The 16,129-nt window shown below is 39.6% G+C and overlaps 1 pseudogene; it reads left to right on the top strand.

Moving 5' to 3' along the window:
- Positions 1-14,994: 14,994 nt before the first annotated feature.
- Positions 14,995-15,444, top strand: LOC122217151 (annotated as a pseudogene).
- Positions 15,445-16,129: the final 685 nt, after the last annotated feature.

The following is a 16,129-nucleotide window of genomic DNA, read 5'->3' as shown; positions in this document are numbered from 1 at the left end:
TAATAATTTTAGTCAAGCTGTTTATGTATGATCTCACGAAAAAATTTAAAATACATTGTTAATGAATTTGAAGAGTAAGTACTTTGAGAGCAACCAATATTTAAATTTACACGTGAACATTTCATTCCACAATAATTCTTTGTGCTTAAAGCATAACTTGCAGGGCGCCTGGGTGGTTCAGTTGGTTGAGTGTCTGACTTTTGGTTTCAGCTCAGGTCATTATCCCAGGGTTATGGGATCAAGCCCTGCATTGGATTTGGTGCTGAGCGTGGAGCCTTCTTAGCATTGTCTCTCCCTCTGCCCCACTAACCCTGCTCTCCGCCATTGGCACTTTATCTCTCAAGGCAAAACTTGCTATTAAATTACTCAGTTGTTTCCCACTCTGACAGCAAAGAATTAGAATATGTTACCAATGCTACCTGAGACAATTATACTTCTTGTTATTGCTGAAATGCTTATGACCCAAATATAGAAGAATTTCAACTTTTCTTCATTAGCTGAAGAACACTTAAATAAATTTCTCCATTCCTTCTTTTTCAGTGACAGAAACTTAAAAACAATTTGCAGGCAAAGCAAATGGCCTTGGAATTGGTTCAGGATAATTGTTCAGTCATGGGATTAGATGGACTAACTTGTTTTTTAGGGTCTGCACCACCCTCTCCATCCACTGTTCCCCCAGATCATGGGGTCATTCATGCTGCTTCCCTGTCCTCACAACCCCAACATATGAGGCATTTAGAGGTTTACTGAATCTGGTTTCCCTGCAAAAACAAATACATTTATTACTATAAGTAAATATTTTTTAAAGTAAAATATCTTTAAAATTTTTTTCTTGGAAAATATTTTACTAATTTACTGAGAGTACTATAAAATTAGTCCTTGTTTTGTTAGAGGTAAATATTAGTTTTAAATATAGGTTGTGGCTACATGTCCATCTAAGGGGATAAGTAAAAAAAAAAAGTTGTTATTTACATAATGAAATACTATTACTAACACAATGAAAGGACAAGAACACTCTTAATATATGGATACAAAAATCTCTGTGAGATATATTGTAAAATGAAAAAGCAAAACAAGTTGCAAAAACAGTGTGTATGACAATAAAATATTAAGCACCGATGAGAATGAATAAATTACAACCACATTTGTCAATAGGGAAGAATCTCACAAACACAATGTTGAGCTAAAAAAACCAGAAACAACCTTATGGAATAATATCACTTATTTAAGGTATACAGACTACCGCATTTATAGAAAGTATACAGACAGCAGAAGTATGCTGTTAAAAGCCAGAAGAGAAGAGTGAATACCTTTGAGGGATGAAGTGACTGGAAAGGATATTGAGGGGGATGCAAGGGTTCAGATGATATTTCTTTTAAATTCCAGTATCATTAACATACAGTATTGTATTAGTTTCAGGTGTACAATATAGTGATTCAATAATTCTATGTGTTACTCAGTGCTCATCATAAGTGTTCTCTTAATCCCCTTCATCTATTTCACCCATCCCCCCATCCCCCTCCCCTCTGGTAACCATCAGCTTGTTCTCTATAGTTAAGAGTCTGTTTTTTTATATGTCTCCTTTTATCTTTCTTTTGTTTCATAAATTATATATATATATATATATATATATATATATGTGTGTGTGTGTGTGTGTGTGTGTGTGTGTGTGTGTATACACACACACATATAGTACATATATATAAATATCTTCTTTATCCATTCATCTATCAATGGAGACTTGGTCTGCTTCCATACTTTGGCTATTGTAAATAATTCTACAATAAACATATGGATTCATATATCCCTTCAAATTAGTGCTTTTGTATTCTTTGGATAAATATCCAGTGGTGAGATTACTGGATCATACAGTAATTCAATTTTTAATTTTTTGAGGAAACTCCATATTATTTTTCACAGTGGCTGCACCAGATTTCATTTCCACCAACAGTGCATGAGGGTTCCTTTTTCTCTACATCCTCATCAACACGTGTTCGTTTCTTGAATTTTTTATTTTAGCCATTCTGACAGGTGTGAGGTGACATTTCATTGTGGCTTTGATTTGCATTTCCCTGATGATGAGTGATGTTGAGCATCTTTTCATGTGTCTGTTGACCATCTGTATGTTTTCTCTGGAGAAATGCCTATTCATGTTTTCTGCCCATTTTTGATTGGATTATTTGGGGGGTTTTGTGTTGAGTTTTATAAATTCTTTATATATTTTGGATACTAACTCTTTACTGAATATATCAGTTGCAAATATCTTCTCCCATTCAAATGTCTTTTAATTTTGTTGGTTGTTCCCTTGGCTGTGCAGAAGCTTTTTATTTTGATGTAGTCCCAATAGTTTATTTTTGCTTTTGTTTCTCTTGCCTCAGGAGACATATCTAGAAAATTGTTGCTACTGCCAATGTCAGAGAAATTACAGCCTGTGCTCTCTTCTAGGATTTTTATGGTTTCAGGTCTTACATTTAGGTCTCCAATCTATTTTTAGTTTATTTTTGTGTTTGGTGTGAGAAAGTGGCCCAGTTTCATTCTTTTGAATGTACCTGCGCAGTTTTCCCAAAACCATTTGTTGAAGAGACTTTTTCCCTTGGCATATTCTTGATTTCTTTATTGAAAACTAATTTTCCATATAATTATGGGTTTATTTCCAGACTCTGTTTTGTTCTACTGATCTATGTGTCTATTTTTGTGCCTGTACCATACCGTTTTGATTGCTACAGCTTTATAGTATGTCTTGATAACTGGGGTTGTGATAACTCCAGTTTTGTTCTTTTCCAAGATAGCTTTGGCTATCTGGGGCCTTTTGTGATTCCATACAAATTTCAAGATTATTTGTGCTAGTTCTGTGAAAAATGCTGTTGGTATTTTGATATGGATTGCATTAAATATATAGATTGCTTTGGGTAGTATTGACATTTTAACAACATTTGTTCTTCCAATCCATGAACATGGAATGTCTTTCCTTTTCTTTGTGTCATCTTCAGTTGCTTTCATCAGTGTTTTAGTTTTCAGAGTACAAGTCTTTCACCTCCTTGGTTAAGTTTATTCCTAAGTATTTTATTATTTTTGATGCAATTGTAAATAGAATGGTTTTCTTAATTTCTCTTCCTGCTGCTTCATTATTAGTGTATAGAAATGCAACAGATTTCTGTACATTAATTTTTCAGCCTGTGAGCTTACTGAATTCATGTATCAGTTCTAATATGTTTTTTGTCTTTGATGGTTTCTATATATCTGGTTTTGGTATCAGGGTAATGCTGGCCTCATAGAATGAATTTGGACCTTTTTCTTCCTCTTCCATTTTTTGGAATAGTCTGAGAAGAATAGGTATTAACTATTTTTTAAATGTTTGGTAGAGTTCACCTGTGAAGCCATCTGGTCCTGGACTTTTGTTTCTTGGGAGTTTTTTGATTAGTTATTCAGGTTCATGCACTTTATGTATATTATACTTCAATTAAAGAGTTTTTAAAGTATCTGTAGGATGCTACCATTTGTACAGAACACATCTCTGGAAGTACAATAAGAAACAAAATGTCTCTCTGTTTCCTGTGAACAAGCAAACTATATATTAAGGAGAAAGACTGAGCAGCAGGAGGGTAGAAATGAGAGGACATTTTCATGTTATATCCTTTCATACTTTGAATCACTTTAATGTATTCAAAAAGTTAACTTCTTTTCCAGTAGTTTTTTAAAAATTATTTTTTTAAGAGTAAATTTACACTGGGCATGCTGCCCAGAACAATTATGTTTTTGTAAATACAATGTTTTATTTGGGAATTTCCTAGAGCACTCAAAAGTGCATCATCCTAAACTGTGGCTTGGGGCATACCTTTATTTAAAAATTGCTGCACTCTGAGCTAACTTGTTCTCTAGGTGAAGAATATACTACAATACAAATTGTCAATGTAAAAAAAAATTTTCACAACAGAGTCTTAAGCATCTTGAAATTGAGGAAGGAATGGTTCAGGCAATGCAGACTATTTCAAGAAACTGAAAGGCAATTGGGATTCAATTTGTAATGGAATTTTACACTATGCCCTCTAAAAAGAAAAGCTTGGGGCACCTGGGTGGCTCAGTTGGTTAAGCGGCCGACTTTGGCTCAGGTCATGATCTCACGGTACGTGAATTCGAGCCCCGCATTGGGCTCTGTGCTGACAGCTCAGAGCCTGGAGCCTGTTTCAGATTCTGTGTCTCCCTCTCTCTGACCCTCCCCCGTTCATGCTCTGTCTCTCTCTGTCTCAAAAATAAATAAACGTTAAAAAAAAATTTTTTTTAAATAAAAAGAAAAGCTTGCCCTGCTCTCCATATGCATTTGAATCCATTAGAAACCCTGGCAGACAAGTTTTGTACATTGTGTGTACACATGTCTGTGTATCCATGTTATTTCCAATTTGAGTCCAAGCTCCTTCCATCAACAAGATCTTCATGTACCATGTGAGTTGGTGGGGGGAGGGGGAGCCATCTGAAGTCTCCATGACTTCCATGCAGGGCTGAGGAATACTTTGGAGACAACTCTTCCTATAGGAAGAAGAAACAAATGGATCAAGCTTATGCAGAGGAGAGATGTGCTTTCAAGAGGGGTTTGGTGGCTACTACTTGGTTTAGTGTCTCAGCCCAGGATCCCCACATATTTGTGTCTGAGTCTTCTGGGGGAGATAACCTAAAGAGCTTTCAATTAAACAACACTCATCCAATTTAAAAAATAAAACAAAAGTACTTATGTGGGATGGTGGGAGAATATAAGCAACACTATTTGTATTTGTTTCCTAAGACTGCTGTAAAAAATCGATCTCAAACTGGTTGGCTTCATATAACAGAAAGTTATTGTCTCACGGTTCTGAAGGTCAGAAGTCTGAAATTAAGATGTCAGCATGACTGTACTTCCTCCAGAGGCCCTTGGGGACTGCCCTAGCATTTCTGTGCTTGTGGCCGCATCATTCCAAATCTCTCTGTCTTCATGTTGCTTTCTGCTCTATATGTCTGCATCTTCTCTATAGATCTATCTTATAAGGATACAAATGACTGTATTTAGAGCTCACTGTATTTAGTGCAGGATGAGTACTTCCTCTCAATATGTTTAACTTAGTCACATCTACAAGTTGTGTGTAAAGACAGATCCTGCCTTTCTGTGAAAAATGATAATTTGTTCATCCTGGATTTTTTGCATTAATTTTGATTTGGTAAAATACTGCATTATTGTTCATCTTGATCACTGAATTTTTGGACCTCCGCTTACTTGTCTCACCTTAGTCCTTGCCCTGCAGGGACCTCGTTTTATAAAACCATCTGGAAAGGTTCCTTCAGTGACCTTGTCTATCACATTGTGAACAGGAATCCGTTTAGGAATTTTTCACATAACTTTTCAGGAACATAGCTAGCATACAACAAAAAGCACAGCTCCTCTATTTTATTTCTTGGTGTTTGAAAGCCTGTAGATGCGATCTAGTGCCTCCCGTGTCTCAGGGTCCGGTCTCCAACTCCAAGACTACTGCTTCTTCTCTCCCAGTTCTGAAACTCCTTCTCAGCCGATGGGCAGTATTTATTCTGAAGAGAACTTTGTTTAACCCTGAGAGGGAATTAAACTCAAGTTCTATAAAAACAAAACATTTTTTTAAGTCTCCCTATTTTAGTTTCATCCTGGCCTCTGGTATTTACTCAAAGTGCTTTTTTAACAAACTGGTCTGACAGAAACTGATACTGCAGGAAGCGAAAGCCCAAAACAAACAACCATATTAAAAAAAAGAAAAAAAAAAAAAGACGCTTAGGTTCAGCCTGTGAAGAGCTGAACTGGCTTCCAGCAAGTAAAATCCAGTTCTCTGCAGGAAACCCACCCACCTCCCTATCTTATCACAGAACATCAAACCCTGGCAGTTAGCCCCTGCCCCTCCACCCCAGCTTTCCATTGTTAATGCTCTCTCCTACTTCAATGCCAAACCAAGGCTCATGCCAGCCTTCACTCTGTGCCCTGCCCTTGATGGCCTGAGCTGGGGTTTCACACTGACATGCTGAAGGAGACTGGTCAGGGTGACAGGACATTCCCCAGCTACTTGAGTGTTTGGAGTGCTACATTGAATTCTATCAAGCAGCAGATTAGTAAGGCAGGTCAGCGGGGGGGAAAACATGATAATATAATTTGTACTTGTACTTTCTTTTTTTGAGGGCGGGGAGGGTAACCAACAGAGAGAGAAGGGAACAGAAGATCCAAAGCAGACTCTGCACGGACAGCAGCGAGCCTGAAGTGGGGCTTGAACTCACAAACTGTGAGATTATGAACTGAGCTGAAGTTGGATGTTCAATCGATTGAGCCACCCAGACAGACACCCCTTGTACTTGTACTTTCTTAAAAACAAAACAAAATGAAATGAAAAAAAAAAAAAAAAACAACAACCAAAAAACCCAAAGCTCAGGTTCTGCTTAGAGATCTCAGGACTTACCCAAAGATACTCATCCAGGTGTTTAACAATGTCCAAGCCCTGTCCAGCCCTACCTGCATCCCTTTTTCCGCCCATGGCTCTCAGATAGTTTGATATGCTGGTGCTGCCTATAAGGCCTTGGTACAAGGGACCATGCTAAACTATGTCTTAGTATGTACCTATGGAATAAGCCCCCAAAATGCCAGGATTCTGCCTCTGGCCTGTTACACGTTCTGGGTCTTTGGTCATTTACATTCTGTTGAGCCCAAGTTAGGGTGAGATACCATAGGCATGACCTTTGAAGCTGGCCCCAGGCTGGGCCTGGAACATACTGTGTAGATCCAGAACCAGCCTGAAAGATCAAGTTGGCTGGGATTGGGTGGTGAAGTCTTGACAGGCACTAAGCTGGCTGTTCTCCATAAGGCAGAGCACAGTGCACCACAAAAGGCAGGAGTTGGGTACCCTGGAATGGGTTGACGTGTCAGATTATCAGTGAAACTAGAGGGTGTGGGAACCTCTTCCCTGCCTCCTCCAAGCTAGCCACCAGGTCTGTGTACTGGTCTTGTATACAAAGCTGTTCAAATAGCAAGTTCACAGGGTATTTTTGCCCCCTCTTGCTAATGCAGGGTCCCAGCTCCCTGCAAAATCCTCCATGCATGTCATTTTTTTTTAAGGGAGGGAGAACATGTGCATGTGGAGGAGAGGGAGAGGGGGAGGGAGGGAGGGAGGGAGAGAGAAAGAAAATCCCAAGCAGGCTCCACACTCAGCCTGGAGCCCAACACAGGGCTCCATCCCATGACCCTGGGACCGTGACCTAAGCAAAAATCAAGAGTCAGACACTCAACCAACTGAACCACTCAGATACCCCCCCTTTTTCTTAACTTTTAATTTTTTGTATATGTTTGTCATCTTAAATCTGGTCAACCACAGGGAGTTTCTTTTGGGTCCCTATGATCAAATCAATTCAGTTATAGTGTTACGTCCCTGAACTCTGTTGTCAGTGTATTGCACTGTTACCCTGTGCTGCTTAAGTGCAAGGTAAAGTAGGGGAGAGCACCTTGTCCTCCAATTTAGATTTTACTTTGCTATTCACATGTGGCAGTAGTGTGGTAGGCCAAAAAATGGCCCTGTGGATGGAATGGAATCTGTGAATTTACCTTATTGAGAAAAAAGGTTTCAAGCACCTACACCTGCAGTTGTATCAGGTGGAGGTAAGGCCACTTCTCTGACATGATGAGAGATGGAAAGAAATTTGTAGGTAACAGCCCCCATGGTGCCCTCATCAGTCACCACTTTGCTAAAAACTACCCCATCCCTTTGTCCACACATAAACACCTTAATGACTGCCCATGAATTCAATGACTATTGAGAGGTTTTTGTTACATGTTCTTGATATCTCTATCAGTGTGGTCTGGATTAATTTGAAAGCCTCTCTGAGATGGACTTTGAAATGGCATGTATGGTGACCCTTACAAATGGACATATGGGCTGGATGATGGGGATGATGATCAGTGGCATCCTAGAAACCACCAGAAATAGAGTAAAATTGTTTTCATCAAACCTACGTGCAGGACGCTGTGTGATGAGCAGGGCAGGGACCTGGGGAGTACAGTGACAGAAAAGAAAATCGAAGGCTAAATCCACCTTGACCCTATGTGTGAGCTTAGATTGACATTCTCAAGAAGTACCTCTGACAAATTTACTTTCTTCTTTGTTTCCTTTTCCCCAGGGGGTTGGAAGTGCCCCTCCCTGGGTAGACAGTGCTCCCCTGGAGTACCAACTATGCAATGATGAATGAAAGAGTGGCATGCTGAGTATTTTCCATTCTATCCCACTGGATCTGCTTTCCATCCCACTTCGGGCTTTAGTGGGGCTGATCTTTGAACTTGATATAGTTGAACTATATCAACAAGGATCCCTGGTGCCTTGACTTTGAGTTGGGTTAGGAAAGTGGGAGCCAACAGCAGAAGATCAGAAGTGGGAGAAGACAGAAGTTAAAGTATTTAGTCCACTGGTTCCCTTCCTGCTGGGCTTCATTGACTGTGTTCCTCTGCTAACACAGCTGGTGTCAAGCTGGTTGATCCCTCTTCTTTTTTTTTTTTTTTTTTTTAATAATTTATTGTCAAGTTAGCTAACATACAGTATAGTCTTAGCTTCAGGAGTAGATTCCCACTATTCACCACTTACATACAACACCCAGTGTTCATCTCAACAAGTGCCACCCTCAATGCCCATCACCCACTTTCCCTGCCCGCCTCCCAAACTCCCACCCACATCAACCCTCAGTTTGTTCTCTATATTTAAGAGTCTCTTATGGTTTGCCTCCCTCTCTGTTTGTAACTTATTTTTCCTTCCCTTCCCCTATGGTCTTCTATTAAGTTTCTCAAATTCCACATATGAGTGAAAACATATGAAATATGTCTTTTTCTGACTGACTTATTTCACCTAGCATAATATCCTCCAGTTCCATCCACGTTGTTGCAAATAGTCCCTCTTCTTAGCTTCTCTGTCTGAGTTTTGTAAATTTTTTGAATGTTTATTTTTGAAAGAAAGAGAGAGCATGAGCAGGGGAGGGAGAGAGAGAGACATGGAATCCAAAGCAGGCTCCAAGCTCTGAGCTGTCAGCACAGAGCCCATTGTGGGGCTCGAACTCACAAGCCATGAGATCATGACCTGAGCTGAAGTCCGGCATTTAACCGACTAAGTCACCCAGGTGTCCTTCTCTCTGAGCTTTGTAACCACTTTTCTTTAGCCTCTTTAGACCTAGGGGTGAAGTTCTAGGCTTGGGGGCTGGGCGCGGGGGCGGGGGGGTGTTGTCTCAGCATCCCTTGTTGGTTTCCCTTAATGCTACCCACGCCTTTGTAAATAGGCTTGTATTAAATCTGCCTCCATTGCTCTTTGTTGATGTTGCATCTGTCTGTTGCAGGATCCTGAATGATCTAAGTCATAGGGTGCCTATCACCCAGCAAAGCGGGGGCACAGTCCAGGCCTCAGGACCCTTGGCTCTGGCAGTTCCCTTTCCAATTGGAAGATAAAGCAACCCTGCCTGGTTTTTCTTAGCTTTAGATCCTGTGCACAGTCAGGTACACCTGTGAATGAATGAGCTGCAGAAAGTTTTAAAAATGGACTATTGCCATTAGCATCATTAGCAACTCTGTCTCTCTGGATTTCAAATATTTGTTCAAGAATGAGAAGTTTGGCCTCTTTCCCTAAGATACCCAATCACATAACACTGAGAGAGGAAAGCCCATAGTGAGCAGAAATAAATACAGCTTGACCAGTTTTGTTATCATTAAACTTTCTGCCATGTTTTAAAACACTGAAAAGAGCAGAGTTTTCAGGCCCCAGGCAAGGTGCTCTGTACCTCTGCAGTTGAGAGGATGACAGGAGATGATAAAACATCAGAGGTCCCATCTGCATCCACCTATATCTTTAACTTGGTGTCCCATATCTAATGGCTCCTGCAACATGCTCAACACTTATGCACTAGTTCTCTTGCTGGCTGAGGAATGTATACAATCAACTTTTTACACTGGTGCATTAAAAAAAAAAAAAAAAAAAAGGCGGAGTGGTAAGTTTGACATGGCAGGGGGATGGTGGGCACCAGCCAGCACTGAAAAGCAGTGGAATCAGGTGTGTAGGGTCTGGGCCATCAGAGCTCCCTCACCAGTGTTAGCTCAACCTGAATGAAGGCAAGTCTTCTGGAGCAGAAGCCAAGGAGATTCTGATCTCTCTCCAGAAAGAATGCCCTTCTTACGTTGTTTTCGCTCTTTCTCTATCTTTTTTTTTCTTTTTTTAACTTTATTTTTTATTTTTTAAAATTGATGTCCAAATTTGTTAGTATATAGTGAAGCAATGATTTCAGCAGATTCCTTAATGCCCCCCATTTAGCCCATCCCCCCTCCAACAACCCCTCCAGCAACCCTCATTTGTTCTCCATATTTATGAGTCTCTGTTGTTTTGTCCCCCTCCCTGTTTTTATATTATTTTTGTTTCCCTTCCCTTATGTTCATCTGTTCTGTCTCTTAAAGTCCTCATATGAGTGAAGTCATATGATTTTTGTCTTTCTCTGACTGACTAATTTCACTTAGGATAATACCCTCCAGTTCCATTCAAGTAATTGCAAATGGCAAGATTTCATTCTTTTTGATTGCTGAGTAATACTCCATTGTATATATATAAAACACATCTTCTTTATCCATTCATCCATCGATGGACATTTGGGCTCTTTCCATACTTTGGCTATTGTTGATAGTGCATGTGCATGTGTCCCTTCAAAACAGCACACCTGTATTCAGCACACATGTGGTGGTGCATGTGTCCCTTCGAAACAGCACACCTGTATCTCGTGGATAAATGCCTAGTAGTGCAATTGCTGGGTCGTAGTGTAGTTATATTTTTAGTTTTTTGAGAAACCTCCATACTGTTTTCCAGAGTGGCTGCACCAGCTCGCATTCCCACCAACAATGCAAAAGAGATCCTCTTTCTCCGCATCCTCACCAGCATCTGTTGTTGCCTGTCACTCTTTCTATCTTTTTAGCCAGAGTTCTACAAGCAATAATATCAATAGACTTGTTTTCTTTTTCTTTCCTAGAATAGCACTGAAAGTACTATTGAATATAAATAAAAGTGGACTATTTGGCAATATTAATCTAAGTGATAGCAGTCAAAATAGTGAGTACCTTCAGCTGGTAAAGAGTATGTGTGTGTGTAAATTCAAGCAACACTAGATTTTTGCACTTTACTGGATGTAGATTATAACTCAATTTCTTTTTTAAAAAAGGGTCATACAAGACAAGCTACCTGATAACGATACTGTATATAAATAAGTCTTTCCTTCTACTTCTAGATCTACCACAGATCTCCCCTCTATACTGCTGATCATTGACAAAAACTCCAATATGTAATTCGCTTGATATAATTTTTAAAAAATAGTTATGGAGTCACAGGAAATCACAAAAAATTATATAGGGAAGTCCTGTGTGCCTTCCATCTTCCTCCCCCAATGTTAGCATCTTGCATAACTATAAGATAACATTAAAACCATGAAATTTACTTTAGTACAACCCACAAAGCTCACTTAGATTTTATCAGTTATACATGCATTCTTGTGTGTGTGTGTGTGTGTGGTTGTATGCAATTTTATCACATGTGTACATTCATGCAACCACCACCACAATCAAGATACAGAACTGTAACACCACAACACTTGATAGGATTTTATTTTTATTTATTTAAAAAAATTGTTTTTAATGTTTATTTTTGAGAGAGAGATAGAGAGACAGAGCTTGAGTGGGAGAGGGGCAGAGAGCAAGGGAGACACAGAATCCAAAGCAGGCTCCAGGCCCTGAGCTGTCAGCACAGAGCCCAACGTAGGGCTGGAACCCACGAACCATGAGATCATGATCTGAGCTGAAGTTGGACTCTCAACCGACTGAGCCACCAGGTGCCCCAGTTGATAGGATTTTAACAGGAGAAAAGTAGTATTTATAGTCCTCCTCCATCTCCTTCAAAGAAGAACGATCCCTTGGCTTATTTCCTGTTCTGTAATGATGACTGGAGAAAACAGAGACCTCTTGTTTCCCTTGATGACTGTTATTGATCCAGGGGTAAGTGTGCAACCTGACTGGGTATTTGACCCAATCAAGCAGAGCAGAGGAGGAAGAGTATGTGGTTGGGAGAGACATTTTCATACCCCTCTTTAAGGTACACCAGGTAAGCCTCAATAACTGTGTAACTGTGTACAATGCTGTGTAACTCTGATGATCCTGGCAGATAACTTAAAACCCTAAGGAAAGTCTACATTAGGATGAAGCTGAGGACAGCATAGTTGAGGAGTGGAAAGAGCCTGAGTTTTTGAGGACATCATTGAGAAACTGGACCACACCATTACTGGAGCCCATCCTAACTCTAGACTTACCCTCCAGGGACACTGTGAGATCTCTTATTGTTTTAGTCAGTTTAAGTCAGGGTGTTCTGTTATCTTACAGTCAAAAGCAAGACAGGGGCACCTGTCTGGCTCAGTTGGAAGAGCATGCGACTCTTGATCTTGGGGTTGTGAGTTCAAGTCCCATGTTGGGTGTAGAGATTATAAATATATAATCTTTATATATATATATTATATATATATATAATATATATAATATATAGTTTACTATATATATTTATATATAATATATAGTTTACTATATATATATTATATATAGTAAATATATAAACTTTTTTAAAAAAAACAAAAGCAAAATAGGGGCAGTCGGCTAAGTGACTGACTCTTGGTCAGCTCAGTTGGTTAAATGACTGACTCTTGATTTTGGTTCAGGTCATGATCTCCTGGTTCATGGATTTGAGCCCCACATTGGGCTCCACACTGGCAGCATGGGGCCTGTTTGGGATTCTCTTTCTTTCTGCCCCTCCCCTGCTTATGCCCTCTCTCTCTCTCAAAATAAATAAACTTTAAAAAAAAAAGGCAAAGTAATATCTAATAGTGAAAAACTGAATGCTATCACCCTAAGTTTAGGAATAAGACAAGGATGTCTGCTCTTACTACCTCTATTCAACACCACTTAATACTGTTAAGATGGCAGTACTCCCCAAATTGATCTACAGAGAATCCACCCATTCTCTGTCAGAACCCTGGCTCCCTCTTGCAGAAATTGATAAGCTGATCATGTGGAAATTCAAAGGACTCAAAATAGCCAAACAACCTTGAAAAAGAAGATCAAAGAAGACTCACTGATTTAAAAACTTACTACACTTTCTATATATGTCTCCTGAGGAAAGGGGGGGAAAAACAGAAATAAACTTTTGGAACTTCCTCAAAATAAAATCTCTGCACAGCAAAGGAAACAATAAACAAAACTAAAGGACAACCTATGGAATGGGAGAAGATATTTGCAAAGGACATGTCTGATAGGGTTAGAATCCAAAATATATAAAGAAGTTATAAATCTCCACACTCAAAAGTGAATAATCCAGTTTAAAAATGGGCAGAAAACATGAATATACATTTTTCCGAAGACATATAGATAGCCAACAGACACATGAAAAGGGGCTCAACATCACTCATCATCAGTGAAATACAAATCAAAACTACAATGAGATATCACCTCACACCTGTCAAAATAGCTAAAATCAACAACACAAGAAACAACAGGTGCTGGTGAGAATATGGAGAAAGGGGAACCCTCTTGTACTTTGGTGGGAATGCAAACTGGTGCAGTCACTCTGGAAAACAGTATGGAGTTTTCTCAAAAAGTTAAAAATAGAACTAGCCTACAGTCCATCAATTTCATAACTAGGCGTTTACCCAAAGAATACAAATATATATATATTTGTGTGTGTGTGTATATATATATATATATATATATATATATATATATATATATATATATATCAGCATTACCTACAATAGCCAAACCACGGAAACAGACCCAGTGTCCACAGACTGAAGAATGGATAAGGAAGATGTGGTGTATATATATATACAATGGAATTTTACTCAGCCATAAAAAATAATGAAATCTTGCCATTTGCAAGGACGTGGATGGAGCTAGGAAGTATCCTGCTAAGCTAAATAAGTTAGAGAAAGATAAATACCACATGATTTCACTTATATGTGGAATTTAAGAAACAAATGAACAAAGGGGGAAAAAACTTAGGCAAACCAAGAAACAGACTCTTAACTATAGAAAACAAACTGGTGGTTATCAGAGGGGACGTGGGGGTGGGGGGAATGGGTGAAATAGGTGATGGGGATGAAGGAGTACACTTGTTGTGTTGAGCACCAAGTATTGCATGAAAGTGTTGAATCACTGTATTGTACACCTGAAACTGGTATTATACTGTATGTTAACTAACTGAAATTTGAATTAAAAACAAAAAAACCTGCTGCAAACTTCAGTAATCTAGACAGTGCAATACTAACATAAGAATAGATACATAGATCAATGAAATTGAATTGGGAGTCCAGGAAAAAATGCTTATATTTATGGTCAGTTGATTTTTAACAAGGGTGCCAAGACAATTCAATGGTAATAGAACAGTCTTTTCACCAGATAATTCTGAGACAAATGGATATTGACATGCAAAAGAATGAAGTTGAATGCCAACATCATACCATATACAAATATTAACTGAAAATTGATTAAAGACCTGAATGTAAGACCTAAAACTATAAAACTCTTTTGGGACACCTGGATGGCTCAGTCGGTTGAGCATCTGACTTCAACTTAGGTCATGATCTCACGGTTCGTGGGTTCAAGCCCTGCATCGAGCTCTGTGCTGACAGCTCTGAGCCTGCAGCCTTCTTCAGATTCTGTGTCTCCCTCTCTCTCTGTCTCCCCCCACTCATGCTCTGTCTCTGTCTCTCTCAAAAATGAATAAACATTTAAAAAAATAAGAAAAATAAAACTTCTAGAAGAAAACAGGTACATATCTTCATGACCTTGGATTTGGCAATGATTTCTTATATATACAAAAACACAACTACAAAAGAAAAAAATAAATACACTGGCATTCATCAAAATTAAAAACTTTTACCTCCGCTTGAACCAGTTCGAGCCCTGCCAGTTCTGTCATGGCCAACATGGAGCACATCTTCATTTCCATCAAGTCAGTCTGTATGCAGCATAGGCTGGTGGGTAAGATCATCAAGCTCTTCAAGCAGAAGGGATTCCACTTTGTGGCCATGGTGTTCCTTCAAGCCTCTGAGGAAGCAACATTGCAATGACCTGGAAGGTTACCCATTCTTCCCTGGGCTGGTGAAATACATGAACTCAGGACTGGTGGTGACCATGGTCTAGGAGGGCTAAATGTGGTGAAGATGGAGTGAGTGATGCTTAGGGAGACCAATCCAGCATATTCTAAGCCAGGCACCATTCACAGAGACTTCTGCATTCAAGTGGACAGGAACATCACTCATGGCAAGGATTCAGTAAAAAGTGCTGAGAAAGAAATCAGCCTATGGTTTAAGCCTAAAGAATCAGTTGACTACAAGTCTTGTGCTCTTGACTAGATCTATGAATAAGAGGTGGACAAAGCATCAGTTCCCTTTGGTACCACTTGGGAGAGAGCTCACTCCTGAAGTGTGGAGATTACCTCTTCACATTCAGTGCATTAAAACTTCCTATCCAGAAATGTACCACCCGAGTTCCTTCCTGGATTGAAGGACTTAGTCTCCCAGCTGCTGGAAATGTAGCAAGAAGACAGTGCTCAACTATCAGCCCTGTCTAGGGATTGCCTTTGATGATTAAAACTGCCTTGCCCAAAGTCAGCTTCTTTAAAGGACAGCCCACATTCAATGACTAATCAACATGGGGTGTAAAGGCCTGACCCCTCATTCCAACTTGGGACAACTCTGCAGAATCATTTCAGATCCAGATTTCCCTGTGGGGTTGGTTTGAAGCCTTTTTCTGTGTCTGCGTCACAACTCTATTTCTCCCTTTGTTCAATCCTGCTTCCTTTCCTTCCCTTTCCCAGGTGTTGATCCCAAGACTACTGTGATGTCCTACACACACACACACACACACACACACACACACAGGCATTATCATGTGGCCAGTGATGCTTCTTGCCCCTATTGCAAAACATCAAGGGCATTAAGGGATAGGTAGCTGAAGCCTCTAGATTGCAAAGTCAGTGGCACCAAGGTTGTCCTTATAGGATTTTTTTCTTTCAATATTCTACCAGTGTATGCTGCATACACACTGGTT

This window comes from Panthera leo, chromosome B1 (genome assembly GCF_018350215.1).
Source record: "Panthera leo isolate Ple1 chromosome B1, P.leo_Ple1_pat1.1, whole genome shotgun sequence".
NCBI classification, from domain to species: domain Eukaryota; kingdom Metazoa; phylum Chordata; class Mammalia; order Carnivora; family Felidae; genus Panthera; species Panthera leo.
The sequence above is the reverse complement of the archived record's forward strand: the minus strand, read 5'-3'. Positions and strand labels throughout refer to the sequence as shown.